The following is a 17388-nucleotide window of genomic DNA, read 5'->3' on the forward strand; positions in this document are numbered from 1 at the left end:
CAATATCACCTAGTTAAGTCCCTCTATTGGAGATGCCATGTGGGAGTAGCAGCAATAATTCCTTCACGTTTCACCAGAAATGTCCCAAGCAACCTACTGTGTCCTTATGGACCCATTCCACTCATGGTCCATGGAAATGTTGTCCAATCCAATCCCTTCCATATATACATGGTTTATGTTTCTTTTCTATCAACTCTCTGGGTTTCAGTTTTTATAAATTGAAGGCATTGGACTAGATCTTCTAAAACAGGGACAGGCTTCTAAGAAAGCTCCACGTGGTCGGGATTCCTGTGGGATGGAGGTTGCCCCTACAAGGGTTGCTTCATCCTATTAATCATCTCTAAGCTTTAATGACATTACTAATCTAACTCATTAGGTGCTAAATGCCTCTTGTCCTCTCAGCACCTTTCCTGCTGTAGTACAGGCTTTGCTCTGTCAGACTACAAGGGTGAACATAGCTTGTGGAGTCCTATTCAAAGCAGAGGGAGCATGTCTTCCACAGTCTCCACAAGGTAGAGAGCATCCTAAAGGCTCCAAATAGTGAGGAAGGAGGACAAGACCTGGTAGGCATCTCTTTCCTAAATGAGCATTTTTAAACAGCACCTATTTAGTCCACAAAAGCCAAGTCTTTTTTTTTTTTAAGTGAGGCAATTGGGGTTAAGTGACTTGCCCAGAGTCACACAGCTAGGAGGTATTATGTGTCTGAGTCTGGATTTGAACTCAGGTCCTCTTAACTCCAGGGCTGGTGCTCTATCCACTGTGCCACCTCGCTTCCCCAAAAGCCAAGTCTTTAGTAAAAATGTAGTAGCTTGTATTCCCTTGTCCAAGATCCTTGGTTCTCTAATACAGAACTTCTCCTATTACCACCAGGACCCAACTGCTCTAACATAATTCAGTTTCTGAAAACTGTAGCCTGACAGGGATCCTTGATGAAGTTCTATCATTCTACATGACTGAGGGACCACTCAAACACATACCAAAGCACGAGGCTCTCAAAGTGTAGCTTAGATGGAATATCAAGCTGCCACACCTGGAGGAGTCTGGGCTTTGCCATCCTGGCAGTTCTGCATTAGGAGCCAGTACCAAGGAGATACACAAAGCAGGGAAGACCACCAGAGAGGGAATAATTCAGGGGGCTTCCAGAGAGCAGCAAATACGGAGACCAGTTGCAACATCAGACACTGGAGTGTCACAACAGTTTTAGAATGTGGACCTGGACATCCAAGGTGATGGTCATTTGTAGAGTCAGTCTCTAGGCAGCAAGGTGGCAATAGTGCATAGAGACCTGGGTCTAGGGTCAGAGACACCTGAGTTCAAATCCAGCTTCTGATACTTACTTGCTACATGACCATTGGCGAGTTATTTAAACCTGTTTGCCTCAGTTTCCTCACCTGTAAAATAGGGATAATAATAGAACCTACCTTGCAAAGTTATTGTGAGGATCAAATGAGATAATATTTGTAAAAAGCACTTAATACAGTGCCTGGCATGAGCATTATTCCTGGTCATCAGAACCTACACAGACTGTATACAGCACCCACTTTGCAGTGAACCTCAAACACCAGCTCTCCTATGTATCATGTAAGTCATGGTCCTGTTTCATAGATTCATAGATTGTTAGAGATGGAATAGATGTTGGCCATCCCTTAATCTAAGTCCTTCATTTTACAGATGAGGAAACCAAGGCACCAAACACTCAAGGGACCTACCCAAGGTCACAAAGTGAGTATGTATTATAGGCAGTGCTATAACTAAAGAGAAGGTGTGGCATAGGGGCTGGTTCTCTGGTCAAGAGATTTACTTTGAAATTTGCCTGACATTTATTGACTCTGTGACCTTGAGCAAATAACCTAAACTCTCAAAGTATTAGTTGTTTTTTTTAAAGTATTAGTTTTGTCATCAATAAAATGACTATGGTAATACCTCTACTACCGACCTCATGGTGTTATTTTAGGGAAAGCATTTTGCAAACTTCAAAGCACTAAATAAATGCAAGTCATTATTTGAATCCAGATCTCCTGAAATCTAACTCAGTGCTTTTTATATTTATCTCCAAAGTCAAGGAAATATGATGACAGGAATGTATTATAATGGAAAGAGCATGGAGTTTGGCATTTCAGGTCTGGGTTTCAATCCCTACTCTGTTCTTTGCTAGCTCTGAGTCTCAGTCTCCTTATCTGTATAAAAAAAGGGATAATAATGTTTACATTTTCTACCTCTCAGGGTTGTTGTGAGCAATGGTGTCAAATTCAAAAAGAAACTGGTAATCCCTCCCTATAGCCTGCATATTGACTTAGAAAGCCACATATTAACATTACCTATATTCTATTGTATTTTTATCTGTTTTGTCAAATGTTTCCAAATCACATTTTAATGTGATTCAGGGGCACTTGCCCCCATGTTTTATACCTCTGGTTGTGAGGAATTGAGGAAAGCACCTTAAGAGCTGTTATCTCTGTGTCCAGTTTTCCCGTTGGATGATGACATTCCTTGGAAGTGTTACTTCTTGTTTGTATCAATGTTTCTTCTAGGGTCTTGAATAGAGCAGACTATTGATGTCTTCTCCAATTTTCATCAACATCATCACTATCAACAAGCATTCACTGAGGACCTACTATGTGAAAAACCCAACAAGAGGGAGGACACTCCAGAGTGGAGAGTCCTGAGGTTGGGTTTCTGGGAGGAGATCACCCCTATTGATAGGATAAACCGAGGTAGAGACAAAGGAAAAAGAGAGAAAGGCTGATAAATCCCACTCAAGTACAGCTGAGACTCTGTAAGAAGTTCAGGAAGAACAAGAGTGTTGTATTCAGGAAGGGAGTTTAGGGAAGGCTTGGACTAGAAGACCTCTGAACTCCTTTCCTACTCTCTGCTGTTATGGGCGTGGTAACAGAAAACATGGCAGTTTTTCTTATTCTCTTGCTGAGCACCCTCAAAGTGCTTTAAAGATGTGAAGACCTTAGCAGTCTCCTTGCCTCAAATCTCTTTCCCTGCCAGCCCATCCTCAGCTGCCAAAGTGATCTTTTTTTTCCCTTTTAATATAAATTTATTTATTTTTAGTTTTCAACATTTACTTCCACAAGATTATATGAATTCCAAATTTTCACCCCATCTTGCCCTTCCCCCGCCCCAAGATGGCATGCATTCTGAATACCCCTTCCCCTAGTCTGCCTTTCCTTCTATCTCCTCCCCCCCATCCCCTTCCCCTTCTATTTTCCTGTAGGGCAGGACATATTTCTATACCTCATTTCCTGTATTTCTTATTTCCCAGTTGCATGTGAAAACATTTTTTTTAAAACATGTGTTTTTAAAACTTTGGATTCCAAATTTTCTCCCTTCCTCCTACCCCACCACACACCCTCATTGAAAAGGCAAGCAGCTCAATACAGGCCATACATGTGCAGTTATGTAAAACACTTCCATAGTAGACATGTTGTGAAAAACTAACTCTATTTCCCTTAATCCTATCCTGCCCGCCCATTTATTCTATTCTTTCCTTTGACCCTGTCCCTCCTCAGAAGTACTTCTTCTGATTACCCTTTCCCAATCTGCCCCCTCTCTATCATCCCCTGCTCTCTTGTCCCCTTCTCCCCTATTTTCCTGTAGGGTAAGACAGATTTCCATACCCAATTGAGTTGTATGTTATTCCTCCTTAAGCCAAATCCTATGAGAATAAGATTCCTCATTTCCTCTCACCTTCCCCTGTTTCCCTCCACTGTAAGAACCTTTTCTTGTCTGTTTTGTGTGAGATAATGTACCCCATTCTACCTCTCCCTTTCTCCTTCTAGTATAATCCTCTCTCACCCCTTAATTTTATTCTCCAGATATCACCCCTTTATCTTCAACTCACCCTGTGCCCTCTATCTATCTATCTATCTATCTATCTATCTATTATCTATATCTATCTATCTATCTATCTATCTATCTATCATACAAACATATAATTTTTCCCCCTCCTAATACTGACAAAGGTCTCATGAGTTATAAATATCATCTTTCCATGCAGGAATGTAAACAGTTCAACCTTAATAAGTCTCTTTCCTGTTTATCTCTTCATGTTCCACTTGAGTCTTGTATTTGAAAGTCAAATTTTCTATTCAGCTCTGGTCTTTTCATCAAGAATGCTTGAAAGTCCTCTATTTCTCTGAATGACCATTTTTTCCCCTGAAGGATTATGCTCAGTTTTGCTGGGTAGGTATTTCTTGGTTGAAACCCTTTCTCCTTTGCCTCCAGAATATTATATTCCATGCCCTGCGTCCTTTAATGTAGAAGCTGCTAAATCTTGTGTTATCCTGATTGTGTTTCCACATACTTGAATTGTTTCTTTCTGGCATCTTTTAATATTTTCTCCTTGACCTGGGAACTCTGGAATTTGGCTACAATATTCCTAGGAGTTTTCCTTTGGGGATCTCTTTCAGGGGAGATCGGTGGATTCTTTCAATTTCTATTTTGCCCTCTGGTTCTAAATATCAGGGCAGTTTTCCTTGATAATTTCTTGAAAGATGATGTCTAGGCTCTTTTTTTGATCATGGCTTTCAGATAGTCCAATAATTTTTAAATTCTCTCTCCTGGATCTATTTTCCAGGTCAGTTGTTTTTCCAATGAGATATTTCACATTGTTTCTAATTTTTCATTCTTTTGGATTTGTTTTACAGTGTCTTGATTTCTCATAAAGTCACTAGCTTCCAATTGCTCTATTCTAATTTTTAAGGAAGTATTTTCTTCAGTAATCTTTTGGACTTCCTTTTCCATTTGGCCAATTTTTCTTTTTAGGGCATTCTTCTCCTCATTGGCTTTTTGGACCTCTTTTGCCATTTGGGTTAGGCTATTTTTTAAGGTGTTATTTTCTTCAGTATTTTTTTGGGTCTCCTTTAGCAAGCTGTTGACTTGTTTTTCATGATTTTCTTGCATCACTCTCATTTCTCTTCCTAGTTTTTCCTCTACTTCCCTTACTTGCTTCTCAAAATCCCTTTTGAGCTCTTCCAAGGCCTGGGACTGATTCATATTTTTCTTGGAGGCTTTGGATGTAGGAGCTTTGACTTTGTTGTCTTCTTCTGGTTGTATATTTTGATCTTCTTTGTCACCAAAGTAAGATAATATAGTCTGACTCTTTTTTGCGCTGCTTGCTCATGATCCCAGCCAATTACTTGAGTTTTAAACTCTTTGTTAAGGTGAGAGTCTGCTTCCAATGTGGAGCATGTACTGTCCCAAGCTTTGGGGGTTTGTACAGCTGTTTTCAGAGATACTTGTAGGGACCTGTAAATTTTCAGTTCTTCCAAGGTGGTATGATAAGGGGCGAGGTGTTTACTCCTTTCCTGGCCTGTGCTCTGATCTATCAGTGACTGACCACAAGCAGTCTTTTCTCTCTTGGAACTGTGAGGAGGGTTTTCTCTCCACAGCCAGTACAAGCTCTACCAAGCCAGTGCTCCTCCTTACCCCAGGACCGCTGCCCAGAACTGTGACCCAGATCCAAGCACGGGCAAAGCAAGAGATTCCTGCCTCAGTGCTGGCAAAGAGATCCCTGCAAGCCCCTCTGATCAGCCACACGATTCCCACTCAGTCTGTGGGCCTGAAACTCAGGAGGCAGCCCCCTCCCTGGGGCCGATTTCCTCTGGGAATGGAGCTGAGACCCCCAGGCGCCTCTCTCAGCACTGCAGAAACAGACTTTTCCCACTGACCTTCTCAGTTGTCTTTGGCATTCGTGGATAGAGGAGTCTGGGAACCTCCACAGCTGCCCACGATTCAGTCCTCTGAGGCCTGCTCCGGGTTTGCTGAGACCTGCGCTCTCATGCTGCACTACTCTCCGCTCCCAGCCCAGCGCGATAGACCTTTCTGATCAACCATCCAGGTTTTCTTGGGCTGGAAATTTGTTTTACTCTGTCCTTTTGTGGGTTCTGCTGCTTTAGAATTTGTTTAGAGACATATTTTTTCGGGTATTGGAGGGGTTTGGGGGAGAGCTCAAGCAAGTCACTGCTTATACTCCACCATCTTGGCTCCGACCCCCCCCCCCCCCCCGCAGTGATCTTCTTATAGCACAGGTCTGACCATGTCACTCCTCTATTCAACACACTTCAGTGGTTCCCTATTCTCTCCAACAATAATATCGGCTCACATTTATATAGCACCTTTAGACCTGCAAACTCTCTACGTGCGTTATCTCAAATGATCTTCACAACAACCCTGTGAGGTGGGTTCTGCTGTTATCCCCATTTTACAGGTGAGGAAACTGCGTCTGAAGGAAGTTAAGTGGCCTTCCCATAGTCACAGGTGGGATTTGAATTCGTGTCTTCCTATCTCCAAGTTCAGCTTTTTATCCACTGTGTCAACTAGCTACTCTAGGATAACATGTAAATGCTTCTGTTGACTTTTAAAGCTCTTCACAATCTTGCTTTCCATTCTCATTACATGTTAATCTTCTTCCTGCATGATTTGGTCTGGTAAAACCGGTCTTCTTGCTGTTCTTCATGCTTGCTACTCCGTCTCTAATCTCCTGATGCCTTTATACTGGCTGTGGATTACCTCCTCCTCAGCCTCGGTGTCATAGAATCCCCTCACTTCCTTCCAGACACAGATCATTGGGGCAGCTAGATAGAGCTCTGGGTCTGGACTCAGGAAGATTTCAGTTCCAATTTTGCCTTTGACATTTACTAGCTGTGTGATCCTGCTGAAGTCACTTTACTGCTGCCTGCCTCAGTTTCCTCAACTGCAAAATGGGGATCACAATGGCACCTACCTCCCAGTATTGTTGTGAGGCTCAAATGAGATAATAATTATAAAGCGCTTAGCCTGGTGCTTAGGTAAGAGCTGCATAAATGTAGAAATCTGCCACATGAAGCTTTTCTTGATTCTGCCTGTTAATGCCCTCTCTCCCTAATCTAACTCGCATATTATTTTGCATTTATTCTGCAATGTATCCCCATTGCCTGGCACAGTACTTGGCACAAAGTGGTCACTTAATAAATGCTTGGATGCTGATATGCATACATACATGTAAATATACATATTCATGTACACACATACATGTTTTCATCCTTACCCAATTAATGTAATTGTAGAAGGTCCAGATATTTCTACTGAATCAAAGTGTCAAGTAAGTGTGAACATATCTTTTATCATTTGGAGAAGAATAAAGGCTTGGATCACTGGATAAAGACAGATGTTGATGCAAAGGGAATATTTTGTGATTGGCTGAAAAAAATCAGAAATACATCTGAGCCTACGTACGAAACAGCAAGCCATTTCAGACTCACACAGTCCAGAGGCAGACCAGTCTGGTGGTGGGAGAGCTCCAACTAAACCGCCAAAAGGGAGCCACTTGAGAAGGAGAGATCTGCCCCTCCTCCCCCAAACGGTCCCTGGGTGACTACAGGAGTCTGGGAGATCCAGAGTTCTAGTAGCCTTCTGAGTGTTAATGGCGAATGACAGAGGAAGAGATTGCAGGCAGATTGGAAAGACAGTTGCCTGAGTATGGGGACATCTTTGGGCCTCGTGATCACTTATAACACAGCTAGAAGTGTCAACTCTACAGTGACTCTTGGAACCCAACAAAGAGCTACTCCTAAGGAGAGCTTTATGAGGACTCTGCAAAGGGACAAAAGACTTTCAGGAACCAGGAGCCATTAGTTGTGCCGTTTGCCACATCAGTGTGCCTCACTACCGTTGTATCATACATTTGAGCCCATTCTTCTCAAGAATCTTGGGTGTGCAAGGTGAGAGGGTACTCCCAGTTTGGGAGGAATGTTTCATGCCAAGTATTCTTACTACATCAGCTAAGTAAATGCACCTTTCTAGAAGCTAATTGAGTCTACTGACCAATAATCCATAGGAAGCACACCAGTAGGAACCCTTGTGCAACACTATTAGAAATCTGCGGAGAACAGTAGTACAAGATGTCTTCTCCTGGAAGCAGATCACTGTCTCCCACATGGATGCCTCCATCTTAGGTGATCTGAGCATGTGGAAAGCCCCATTACACGTATATCTGGGACAGACAGATGGACAGGGAACTGGTCCTAGAGTTGAAAAGGATGAAAACTGGCCAAATTGCCTGGGGGAAATTTTTACTCACTCCAAACTCCCATAAAAGCAAAGACCCGTGATCATATCAATACACATGGTTTCCTCATGTTGCTATATGGCACTGAGACCTATAAAACCATTGTCTCAAAAGAGGGAAATAGAAAGCAATCTGAAACACATGGGAAATTCTGAAGAGTAAGAGTAAAGAATATATCATCAAGAAATTGTGTAACCGAAAGAGAGGATGGACTGGACGTGTCACTAGAGTGAAGGAAGACAGGCAGATGGTCACTGTAGGTGGAACCTCTTGTGATAAATTTTTGGGAAGAAATAAATGAGAATTACATAGGAAGGGCAAGCATGGATGGATTGCAATCTGCAGTGCTGGAGGGAATTCTCGATGAGATCACAGATCCGTTTGAGGATACATTATATACTAATTTGTGTACATCTTTCCTGATGGAATGAAAGCATTCTGAGGGAATAGACTTTCAGTTCTGTTGCTCAGAGCTTAATGCATAATAGGTGTTTAATAAATGCTTATTGATGAAGATTCCAAGTTCTTTGGTGCATAGGCTGGGTCTTTGGAACTCTCCCAGTACCTAGCAAACAGTAGCTTCACTGCTAGTAGATGCTCAACATACATATCTATATCTATATAGGTATTGATATATATTTGCTGATCATTATTCATATCAATCATTTACACTTCAGTATAGCTTTGCTTTCTATGAAATCAGTGTGCTACTTCTCCCGGAGATATTTGCATTTTAAACTTTCTCTTGTCTCTATTTGTGGAATAAAAGGTTTTGTCCATCCCCACTCTTTAAAGGAATTTGAAGCATCTGGGAGGAGGTGGGTGAGGAAGATAGAAGCAGCCCAGCATACGCTCAGTAACAATTTAGGTGGGTCAGATCTGCTAGCATTTCAGCTTGGGGCTCCACGAAGTCTAGTTTTCAGAAAGACCTGGCCTAGTTCAGCAGTGAAAACACAGGAAGGTGTGTCCTTGAGCGAAGGAATCCATCCTTCTTGGGTATGTGTGACCGGGACTGAGGCCAGAGGCTCCTTGTCACAATAGATCAGGCAGCTTCCTGAGACAGGTGTACAGTTCCCTTATCTCCTCAGTCCTAACTGAGAACTGGAGAGGTATTTTTATCCCCATCTCACTCTGGGGCAAACTGGGGGTTAGGGGGTTAACCCAAGGCTGAAACAGCAAATGATGTGGGGAAAGGGGGAGGAGGGCCCTCGCTCTGCCTCCCAGCCCAGCACTCTCAGGGTACAATATATGGCCTCTGTCTTGATTAGGCATAATTATGAATCATTCAATGGCCTTTATTCTAATAGGCAAACTGGGGAAGGAGCAGCAATGGAGTTTTAAATCCTGAGTTCTCCTGCTAAAAACTCTTTAAAATTCAGAAGAGATGAAAAATCCCTTTGAAATTATGAGGTTGATTTTCTTGATTAGCTATTATAGCTATATACATATAATATATCTATATCTATACATATACATAGATATAGATATATTACATATATTATATCGTGTGGAATATCAGGGCTGGAATGGACCTTGGTGATCACCTCTGTGGTTCAAGCCTGGCTCCACAGGGACCCCTCTTGATGGATGTGGAAACCGAGGCCCCAGAGTGGGAAGTGAAACAATGATTCCTTTTGATCCCCTGTGTTACCTTCCCAGTTGTTCCTCTCCTGATCTCCTCCTTTTTCTCTCTCTCTTTCTCTCCCTTTTTCTCTTCCTTCCTTCCTTCCTTCCTTCCTTCCTTCCTTCCTCCTTCCTTTCCTTCCTTCCTTCCTTCCTTCCTTCCTTCCTTCCTTCCTTCCTTCCTCTCTCTCTCTTTCTCTCTTCCTTTCTTCCTTTCTTTTTCTAATGTAGCCCGAGGCAGTTGGGCTTTCATAAAAAGTGAACAGCTGTACCTTCTAGCCAATCCAAATGCAGTGAGGGGCAGCTAGGTGGTGCAGCGGATAGAGCACTGACCCTGGAGTCAGGAGGATCTGAGTTCAAATCTAGCCCCAGACACATGATACTCACTAGCTGTGTGACCCCGGACAAGTCACTTAACCCTAATTGCCTCACCCCAAAAAATGCATTTCAAAGGCAGGAAATGAGGATACTTGGGTTTCTTACCCATCTTGGCTCCCAGGTCCTGAACCCCAAATAAACATGCTCACAAATTCATTCATGGTATTCAGTTACTAATAGTTGGTCAGTCAATAAACATTTAAGTACCTACTCTGTGCCAGGCACTATGCTAAGCACTGGGGATGCAAAGAAGGGCAAAAGACAGTCCCTAATCTCAAGGAATTTTGTGTATGCAGGTAGAAAAGTTATCATTTGTGTGGGTGCTATATAGTGTTATACATACACGTGCATATATATAGATATATATGTTTGTATGTTTCCTTATGAGAGAGCAGATAGAGTGCTTACCTTGGAGTCAGGAACACCCAGTTATTTGCATTTTACGCCTTATATAAGTTCTGCCTTTGATAAATACTGAGCAAATGACCACGGTCATTTGGATGATTTACTCCGCCTCTCAATGACCCAAGTAACTTTTAACCCTTTAGATAGAGACAAGTTGCTTATCTGCATCAGTGAAGGAGCTTCCACACTGGAAGATCCCAACACCAATGAAATCACAGGTGGGGTTCCCCTCCCCTCCCCCATATACTATAAATGTACATGTGTGTACATAAAATATATGTGTGTATATGTGTAAGATCTGTATATATGCAATATATGTCTGTATATAATGGTCAAGAGGCAGGGTAGTACAAGTAATACAATTATAGAATTTGGGTTGCTGATGACTGAGGTTTAGACGCTGTCTTTGACCTTCATCAGCTTGTGAGCTCTTTTCCCCCCGTGTCAGCTGCTTGAGGCAAGAACAGTTTTGTTTTTGTCTTTATAGCCTAGTACAGTGCCTGGTATGTTTGTCGTTCAGTCGTTCAGTCACGTACATCTCTTCGTGACTCCACGTGAGGTTTTCTTGGCAAAAATGGCTTGCCATTTCCTACCTCAGCTCATTTTACAGATGAGGAAACTGAGGCAAACAGGGTTAAGTGACTTGCCCAGGGTCACACAGCTAGAAAGTGTCCGAGGCCAGATTTGAACTAAGAAGATGAATCTTTCTGACTCCAGGCCTGGCACTCTCCCCACTGCACCACCTAGCTGCCTGAACATAGCAGGTGCTTGATAAATTACTTTTTAATGGAATCGAGATTATCTGTGTACCGTAAGTCTTATCACCCAAAATAGACCCTGAGCTCCTAGGTAATAGGTCTAATATATCTTTGTATCTTACCCAGCTATCAGTATATAGTATCATGGAAAGAGCACCGGACTAGCCAGTCAGTCAGCAAGCAGTGATTAAGGCTTACTGTGTGCCAAGTATTATGCGAGGGGCTAGAGGAGCAAAGGAAGGTAAAGAGGGTCCCTGACCTTTAGGAACTTAGATTCTAATCAGAGAGAACACGTGGAAACGACTAGTTACACACAAGATAGACTTGGAAGGCAATCTAAAACTGAAAGGCATTATCAGACAGGCGAACTCTTGGTCAAATGGAGAACTTGTACTGGGTTTTCAAGGATGCCAGGGACACTAAAAGAAAGGAACGAGAGCGAGGGGATTCCAGATGTGCAGGACAGCCAGTACAAAGGCCAAGAAGACAGGGTGGAGATGGAGCGCCATGTTTAATGAACTGTAAGTAGACCAGTGTATCTGCATCACTGAGCGCATGGGGAAGAGTAAAATGTAAGAAGTCTGCAAAGGTAGCAGGAGACCATGTGATGAAGATGCCAAAGAGAAGAGTTTACGTCTGACCTCTGAGGTAATAGGGAACCACGGGAACTCGTTGAGCCAGGGAGTGAACTAGTCAGGACTGTTGGTCAGAACAGAGTGAAATAGTCAGAACTAGGCTTTAGGAAACACCTAGTAGCTGTGTAACCTTGCGCAATCTCTCTGGCCTCAGTACCCTCATTTGTAAAATGAAGGAGTAGGACTAGATGACCTTGAAGTTTCCTTCTAGCTCTTAAGTCTATGAACCTATGATCTCATCTGCCCGCCTTGGACCATTTTCCCCCAGCTTTTCCCTAAGAAAAGTTTATTGGTGGGTCAGTAGTTTCTTCGCCTCACCCCAGTTCTTCACCTGTCTCCAGTCACAGGAGAGAGGAGTCATTCTGGTTCATTTCCCTTGGGTGGGGCACTTGGAACATTTCATAGAGGCAGCATCTGAGCTGAGCTTTGAATGACATGTAGAAATTGCACAGATTGAACTTGAGGACAGGAGAAGGGTATTCCAGAGAGAGGAAACAGTGTGAGCAAACACATGGACTGGAGGCAGCAAAGTATGAAACGTGTTTGGGGAATAGCTTTTTTATTTTAAAAGATGCTTTGTATATATTTTAATATTTAGTCTATATATTTTGTGTGTATATAGTCTGCATATTTTTATCCTATTTATACTTATGTAGCATGCTTGGGGTTACCCCAAAGATGGACTCCTGCTGGTCAGGGGGAAGTCTGTGGAATAGTTTGGATGGAGTAAGGGTGTATGAAATAGAATAAAGTGAGGTAAGTCTGAAAAGGGTGGTTGGGGCAGTCCCCTCCCATATGTGCTTCTGACTCAAAGGACTTTGTCATCATGACTCAGCTTCCCTCTCATTCACAAACTTTTCTCAGTGCCTGGCTCTTTCTTACTCTGTAATATCCTTCTGCCATGCCACCACCTACTTCCCGTTCTATGAGTTCCTTTCGAGGCCTCTATTTTGGGGACAGACCCAGACCAGTTATGCTTCCTTTCCTTCCTGGTTATGCTTCTTACTCTAAGGATTTTGCCACCATGCCCCTACCCAGGTGCCCCGTACCCCTTACCCTCTTTTATGCATAGTTTCCCTCCATTAGAATGTAAGCTCCTCGAGGTCAGGGATTGTCTTTCTTTTTTACTTCTAGTTGTATCTCCAGCAATTAGCACAGTGTCTGGCACATACTAAGCACTTAATAAATGCCGTTACCTTTTACAAGGGTACTCGTATGGGGCTTCCATGGAGGGTTTTGAATGACAAGGAAGGAATGTCTTACAAAAATTCTAGATTACAATATACACTGCCTGGGATGGGTAGGCATAGAAAGGGAGGGAAAGTGAGGGCACCTAGGCTACCAGGCAGCAGCTTGAGCAGATCTGGTGTCAGCGGTGGTGGGGTTAGGGCACAGGACACCAAATAGTGGCTTGGGAAATGCAGAGGCAATCAATCAATCAGGAAGTATTTATTAAATGTCTACTATGTGCCAGGCACTGTGCTAAGTGCTGGATACAAAAAGAAGCAGAAGACAGTCTCTGCCCTCAAAGAGCTTATAATCTAATGGGGAAACAAACTCTACCTATTTCTCTCGAGTCCAAAACTCTGGCCATCATAAAAATCTCCCTTTTTCTCAGTCCTATTTGGGACTGTACACATATGCAGATACCACTGTCTTCTTTTTCTTTAAAGATTCTCAGCTGAACTTCTAGAGCTGTATCCCAAAGAGATCATGCAAATGGGAAAAGGACCCACATATACAAAAAGATTTATAGCAGCTCTTTCTGTGGTGGCCAGGAACTGGAAATTGAGGGGTTGCCCATCAATTGGGGAATGGCTGAACAAGCAATGGTATATGAATGTAGTGGAATACTATTGTGCTATAAGAAATGATGAGCAGGTGGGCTTCAGAAAAGCCTAGAAAGACTTATACGGACTGATGCTGAGTGAAGTGAGCAGACCCAGGAGAATGTTGTACACAGTAACAGCCACATTGTACAATGACTAACTTTGATAGACTAGCCCGTCTCAGCAATGCAAGGATCTAAGACATCTCCAAAAGTCTCACGATGGAAGATGCTATTCAGCTCCAAAGAAAGAACTGTGGAGTTTGAATGCAGATTGAAGCATACTGTTTGCTCTTTTTTTCCCTTCTGTTTTGTTTTTTCTTTCTTGTGCCTCCTATTGGTTTTAATTCTTCCTTACAACATGACTAATGTGAAAATATGTTTAATAGGAATGTTATATGTAGAACCTATATCAGATTGCACACCGTCTTGGGGAGGAAGGTGGGGAGACAGCCGTGAAAAATTTAAAACTCAAAAGCATATGGAAGTGATTGTTGAAAACTAAAAATAAATTAATTAAAAAAAGCAATTCTTTCCACCACTTTTGACTAGGAACTCAGACACACCTCGCACTATAGCATAAGATGTGGGAATCAAAAGCCCTGAATTTTAGCACTGGCACTGACTATGTGACATTGTGCAGGTCAAAATGAAGTTAGACTAGATTTCTCAGGACACTCCCAGTCTTTCCTCTGATAGTTTTCTTAATATGTGAATGGAACACAAGCGACATCTAGTGGTGTTCATGGCAATTGAGGCATTCTAAAAGATGCAGCTGGGTGATACGGTGGATAGAGCACTGAGCTTAGAATTAGAATGACTCATTTTCACAAGTTCAAATTCAGCCTCAGACACTTACTAGCTGTGTGACCCTGGGCAAGTCACTTAACCCTGTTTGCTTCAGTTTCCTCATCTGTAAAATGAGCTGGAGAAGGAAATGGTAAACCACTCCAATATCTTTGCCAAGAAATCCCCAAAATAGGGTCACGGAGAGACTATTTGCACATGACTGAAAAGATACAACAACAAAAGATGTTTGGCCCTTTGTCCCAAGCAAGGACATCAAAGGATCATAGTACCACAAATTTAGAACTGGGAAGGATCTCAGAGGCTGTCTAGTTTACTTCTAATAAAGATAGCTCATTTATATAGTTCTTTGCAGCCATAAAGGTGACAAAACTCTTTACATACATTGTCATATCTGATCCTCACAATAAGCTTATGAGGTAGGTAGCTCAAATATAGACTACTGCTGCCACGGAGATGCATCTAGCCTCTATCAGCCCTTAATGTGTTGGAACTAGAACAGCTTGGAAGAGTGTCAAAGATGCCTCAAAGAGAAGAATGTGAAAACAGGTTAATCTTCCCTCTAACCCCTAGGGACACAAACTGTCACAGGATAAAGATTCAGAGGGTAAGGTGTTGTCTTTTCTAGGGGATTTTTTTTGTTCACCTCAAGTTATTAATGTCTTTCTGTTTATACTCTCTACTATAAATCAACCTACAGCTGACTAATGAATATGACTTTTTGTTCAGTCATTTTTCAGTTGTGTTTGACTCTTCGTGACCCCATCTGGGATTTTCTTGAATCTTCCTCACTCCAGGTCAGGTACCCTAACCACCAAGCCATCTACCTGTCTTTAATAAACACAACTGCAGAATGACTAAAAAGGCTGGAGATTTCCTGAGGAGTCACCCTGCCGCCTCCCCTCTGTAGTGGTTGAAGATATTTTTTTACTTCTCTCAGTCTGACCAGTTTCTCTAACCTCTATGTGTAATGCAAGTATTGATATAATACATCAAGAGTTCGTGTTTTATATAAAGGGGAATAATACAATAAGAGGGGAGAGAGCAAAAGGGCAAAGATGTATAATTTGTTGGTTATACAGCAGCCAAAGCCAGGAGCTTCTGACTGCAGGAGCAGAAAATGGATTTTCTGCTTAGATTCCTTCCCCTTTTGGGGAAGAACGTAGATTATCGACCTTGGGAATGTCACTCATTTAGAGTAACAGAATTTTCCCGCAACTCAGGGGTAGAAGAGAAGCATAACGTTTGAGAGCTCTGATACCTCAGGATATCAGAGTAGCAAAGACTCTCACCAGCCCGAGTAGCTGCAATTTGGAAATTAATTATTGGCTGTCCTTAGGGAAGATCTGGGTGGCTGGGGGAACCTCGGGGCGTTCAGCACTGTCCCACATGGTACTTAAAGGTAGCAAGGTGGTGCAGTAGATAGAGTCTGGAGTCAGGAACACCTGAGTTCAAATTCCATCTCAAACACTTTTTAGTTATGTGACCCTGAGCAAGACATTTAACCCATTTCCTCAACTGCAAAATGGTAATGTAATGCTTACCTCCCAGGGTTGTTGTGAGGATCAAATAAGTTAATACTTGTAGGGTGCTTAGCACAATGCCTGGCACACAGTAGGTGCTTAATAAATGCCTATTCCCTTCATCTAGATGGAGGGAAGCTAGGTGGCACAGGCCTGCTGGGCCTGAAGTCAGGAAGACTTATCTTTATGAGTTCAAATCTGGCCTCAGAAACTTAGTAGCCATGTGACCCTGGGCAAATCACTGCACCCTGTTTGCCTCAGTTTCCTCATCTGTAAGATGAACTCGAAAAGGAAATGGCGAACACTTTGCCAATAAAACTCCAAATAGGGTTCCAACTCATAAACAGTTGGACATGGCTGAAAATGACTGAACAATCAAATGGTTTGCACTCTGTTTAGATTGTCAGAGGTGGAAAGAATTTTTGTACGTATTTTTTCTCCCTCCACTGACAGCTGGGTGTTCTTGAGCTAAATGAGAGAAAATGTTACTGCTATTGATCTCTTACTTTTACCATTTTTCCAAAGTGGGTCAAACCTTGATCTGTGCCTTCTCCCTTAGGAGCTAAAAAACAAAACAACAAAAAAACCTTTTGGTGGTCTGATGAAGCAGGACAGGTACTGCCCTCCCCATTGTTTTCCCATCTCCTTGGGGGTGGAACTGAGGGTGGTGATTAGGTTTTTCCCAGTGTGAAGAGAAGAGGAGCAGCTAGGCCAGGCTTGTGGACATCACAAGGATTCCAGGGATATTTCAAGGGTAGGGCCAGAGGAGATCGTCCCCTTCCTTCTTGTAGAAACTCAACAAGTTAATCTTTTTGTTTCACACTCAGCCAAACAAACCATTAGTTCTTACAGACCTGGGATCTGAATAATTCACAAACAATCCACGTAGGTAATGAAAACAGACATACTCATACTGTGTGAAGCTGTCATTTAACTTTGCAACTGTAGTTCACTCTTACAAATAGCCCTGGATTTGGAATACAAATCCCTGGTTTCAAATGACTTGGAATACTTTGACAATATATAACTGCTCGGTTACCTATCTATATGGCCTTGTGCAAGTCATTTACGCTTATGTACTTCCTTTTCCTTATCTGTAAAATGGGGCAGGTAGATGAGATAGCTCCTAAATTTTCTTATAACTCTTATTTCTATGATTCTGTGAAGGGTCCGTCTGTCACACTTCTACATGCCAACCCCCCTATCAAGCCCTGCTCGTGTCCTCTCCCCTGGAGCAGTTCAATAGATTAGCAGTCCTGAAGGTGGTGCTATAACTGTTTAGCTCTATCCAGTGTCCTACTAGCATCTCATGACTTAGTAACCACAGGCTCCAGATTAAGAGGATTTTACTGCCGGAAAGGATCTTACAGATTAG

Source organism: Phascolarctos cinereus, unplaced genomic scaffold, assembly GCF_003287225.1.
Source record: "Phascolarctos cinereus isolate Bilbo 61053 unplaced genomic scaffold, phaCin_HiC Scaffold_2;HRSCAF=192, whole genome shotgun sequence".
Taxonomy (NCBI): Eukaryota; Metazoa; Chordata; class Mammalia; order Diprotodontia; family Phascolarctidae; genus Phascolarctos; species Phascolarctos cinereus.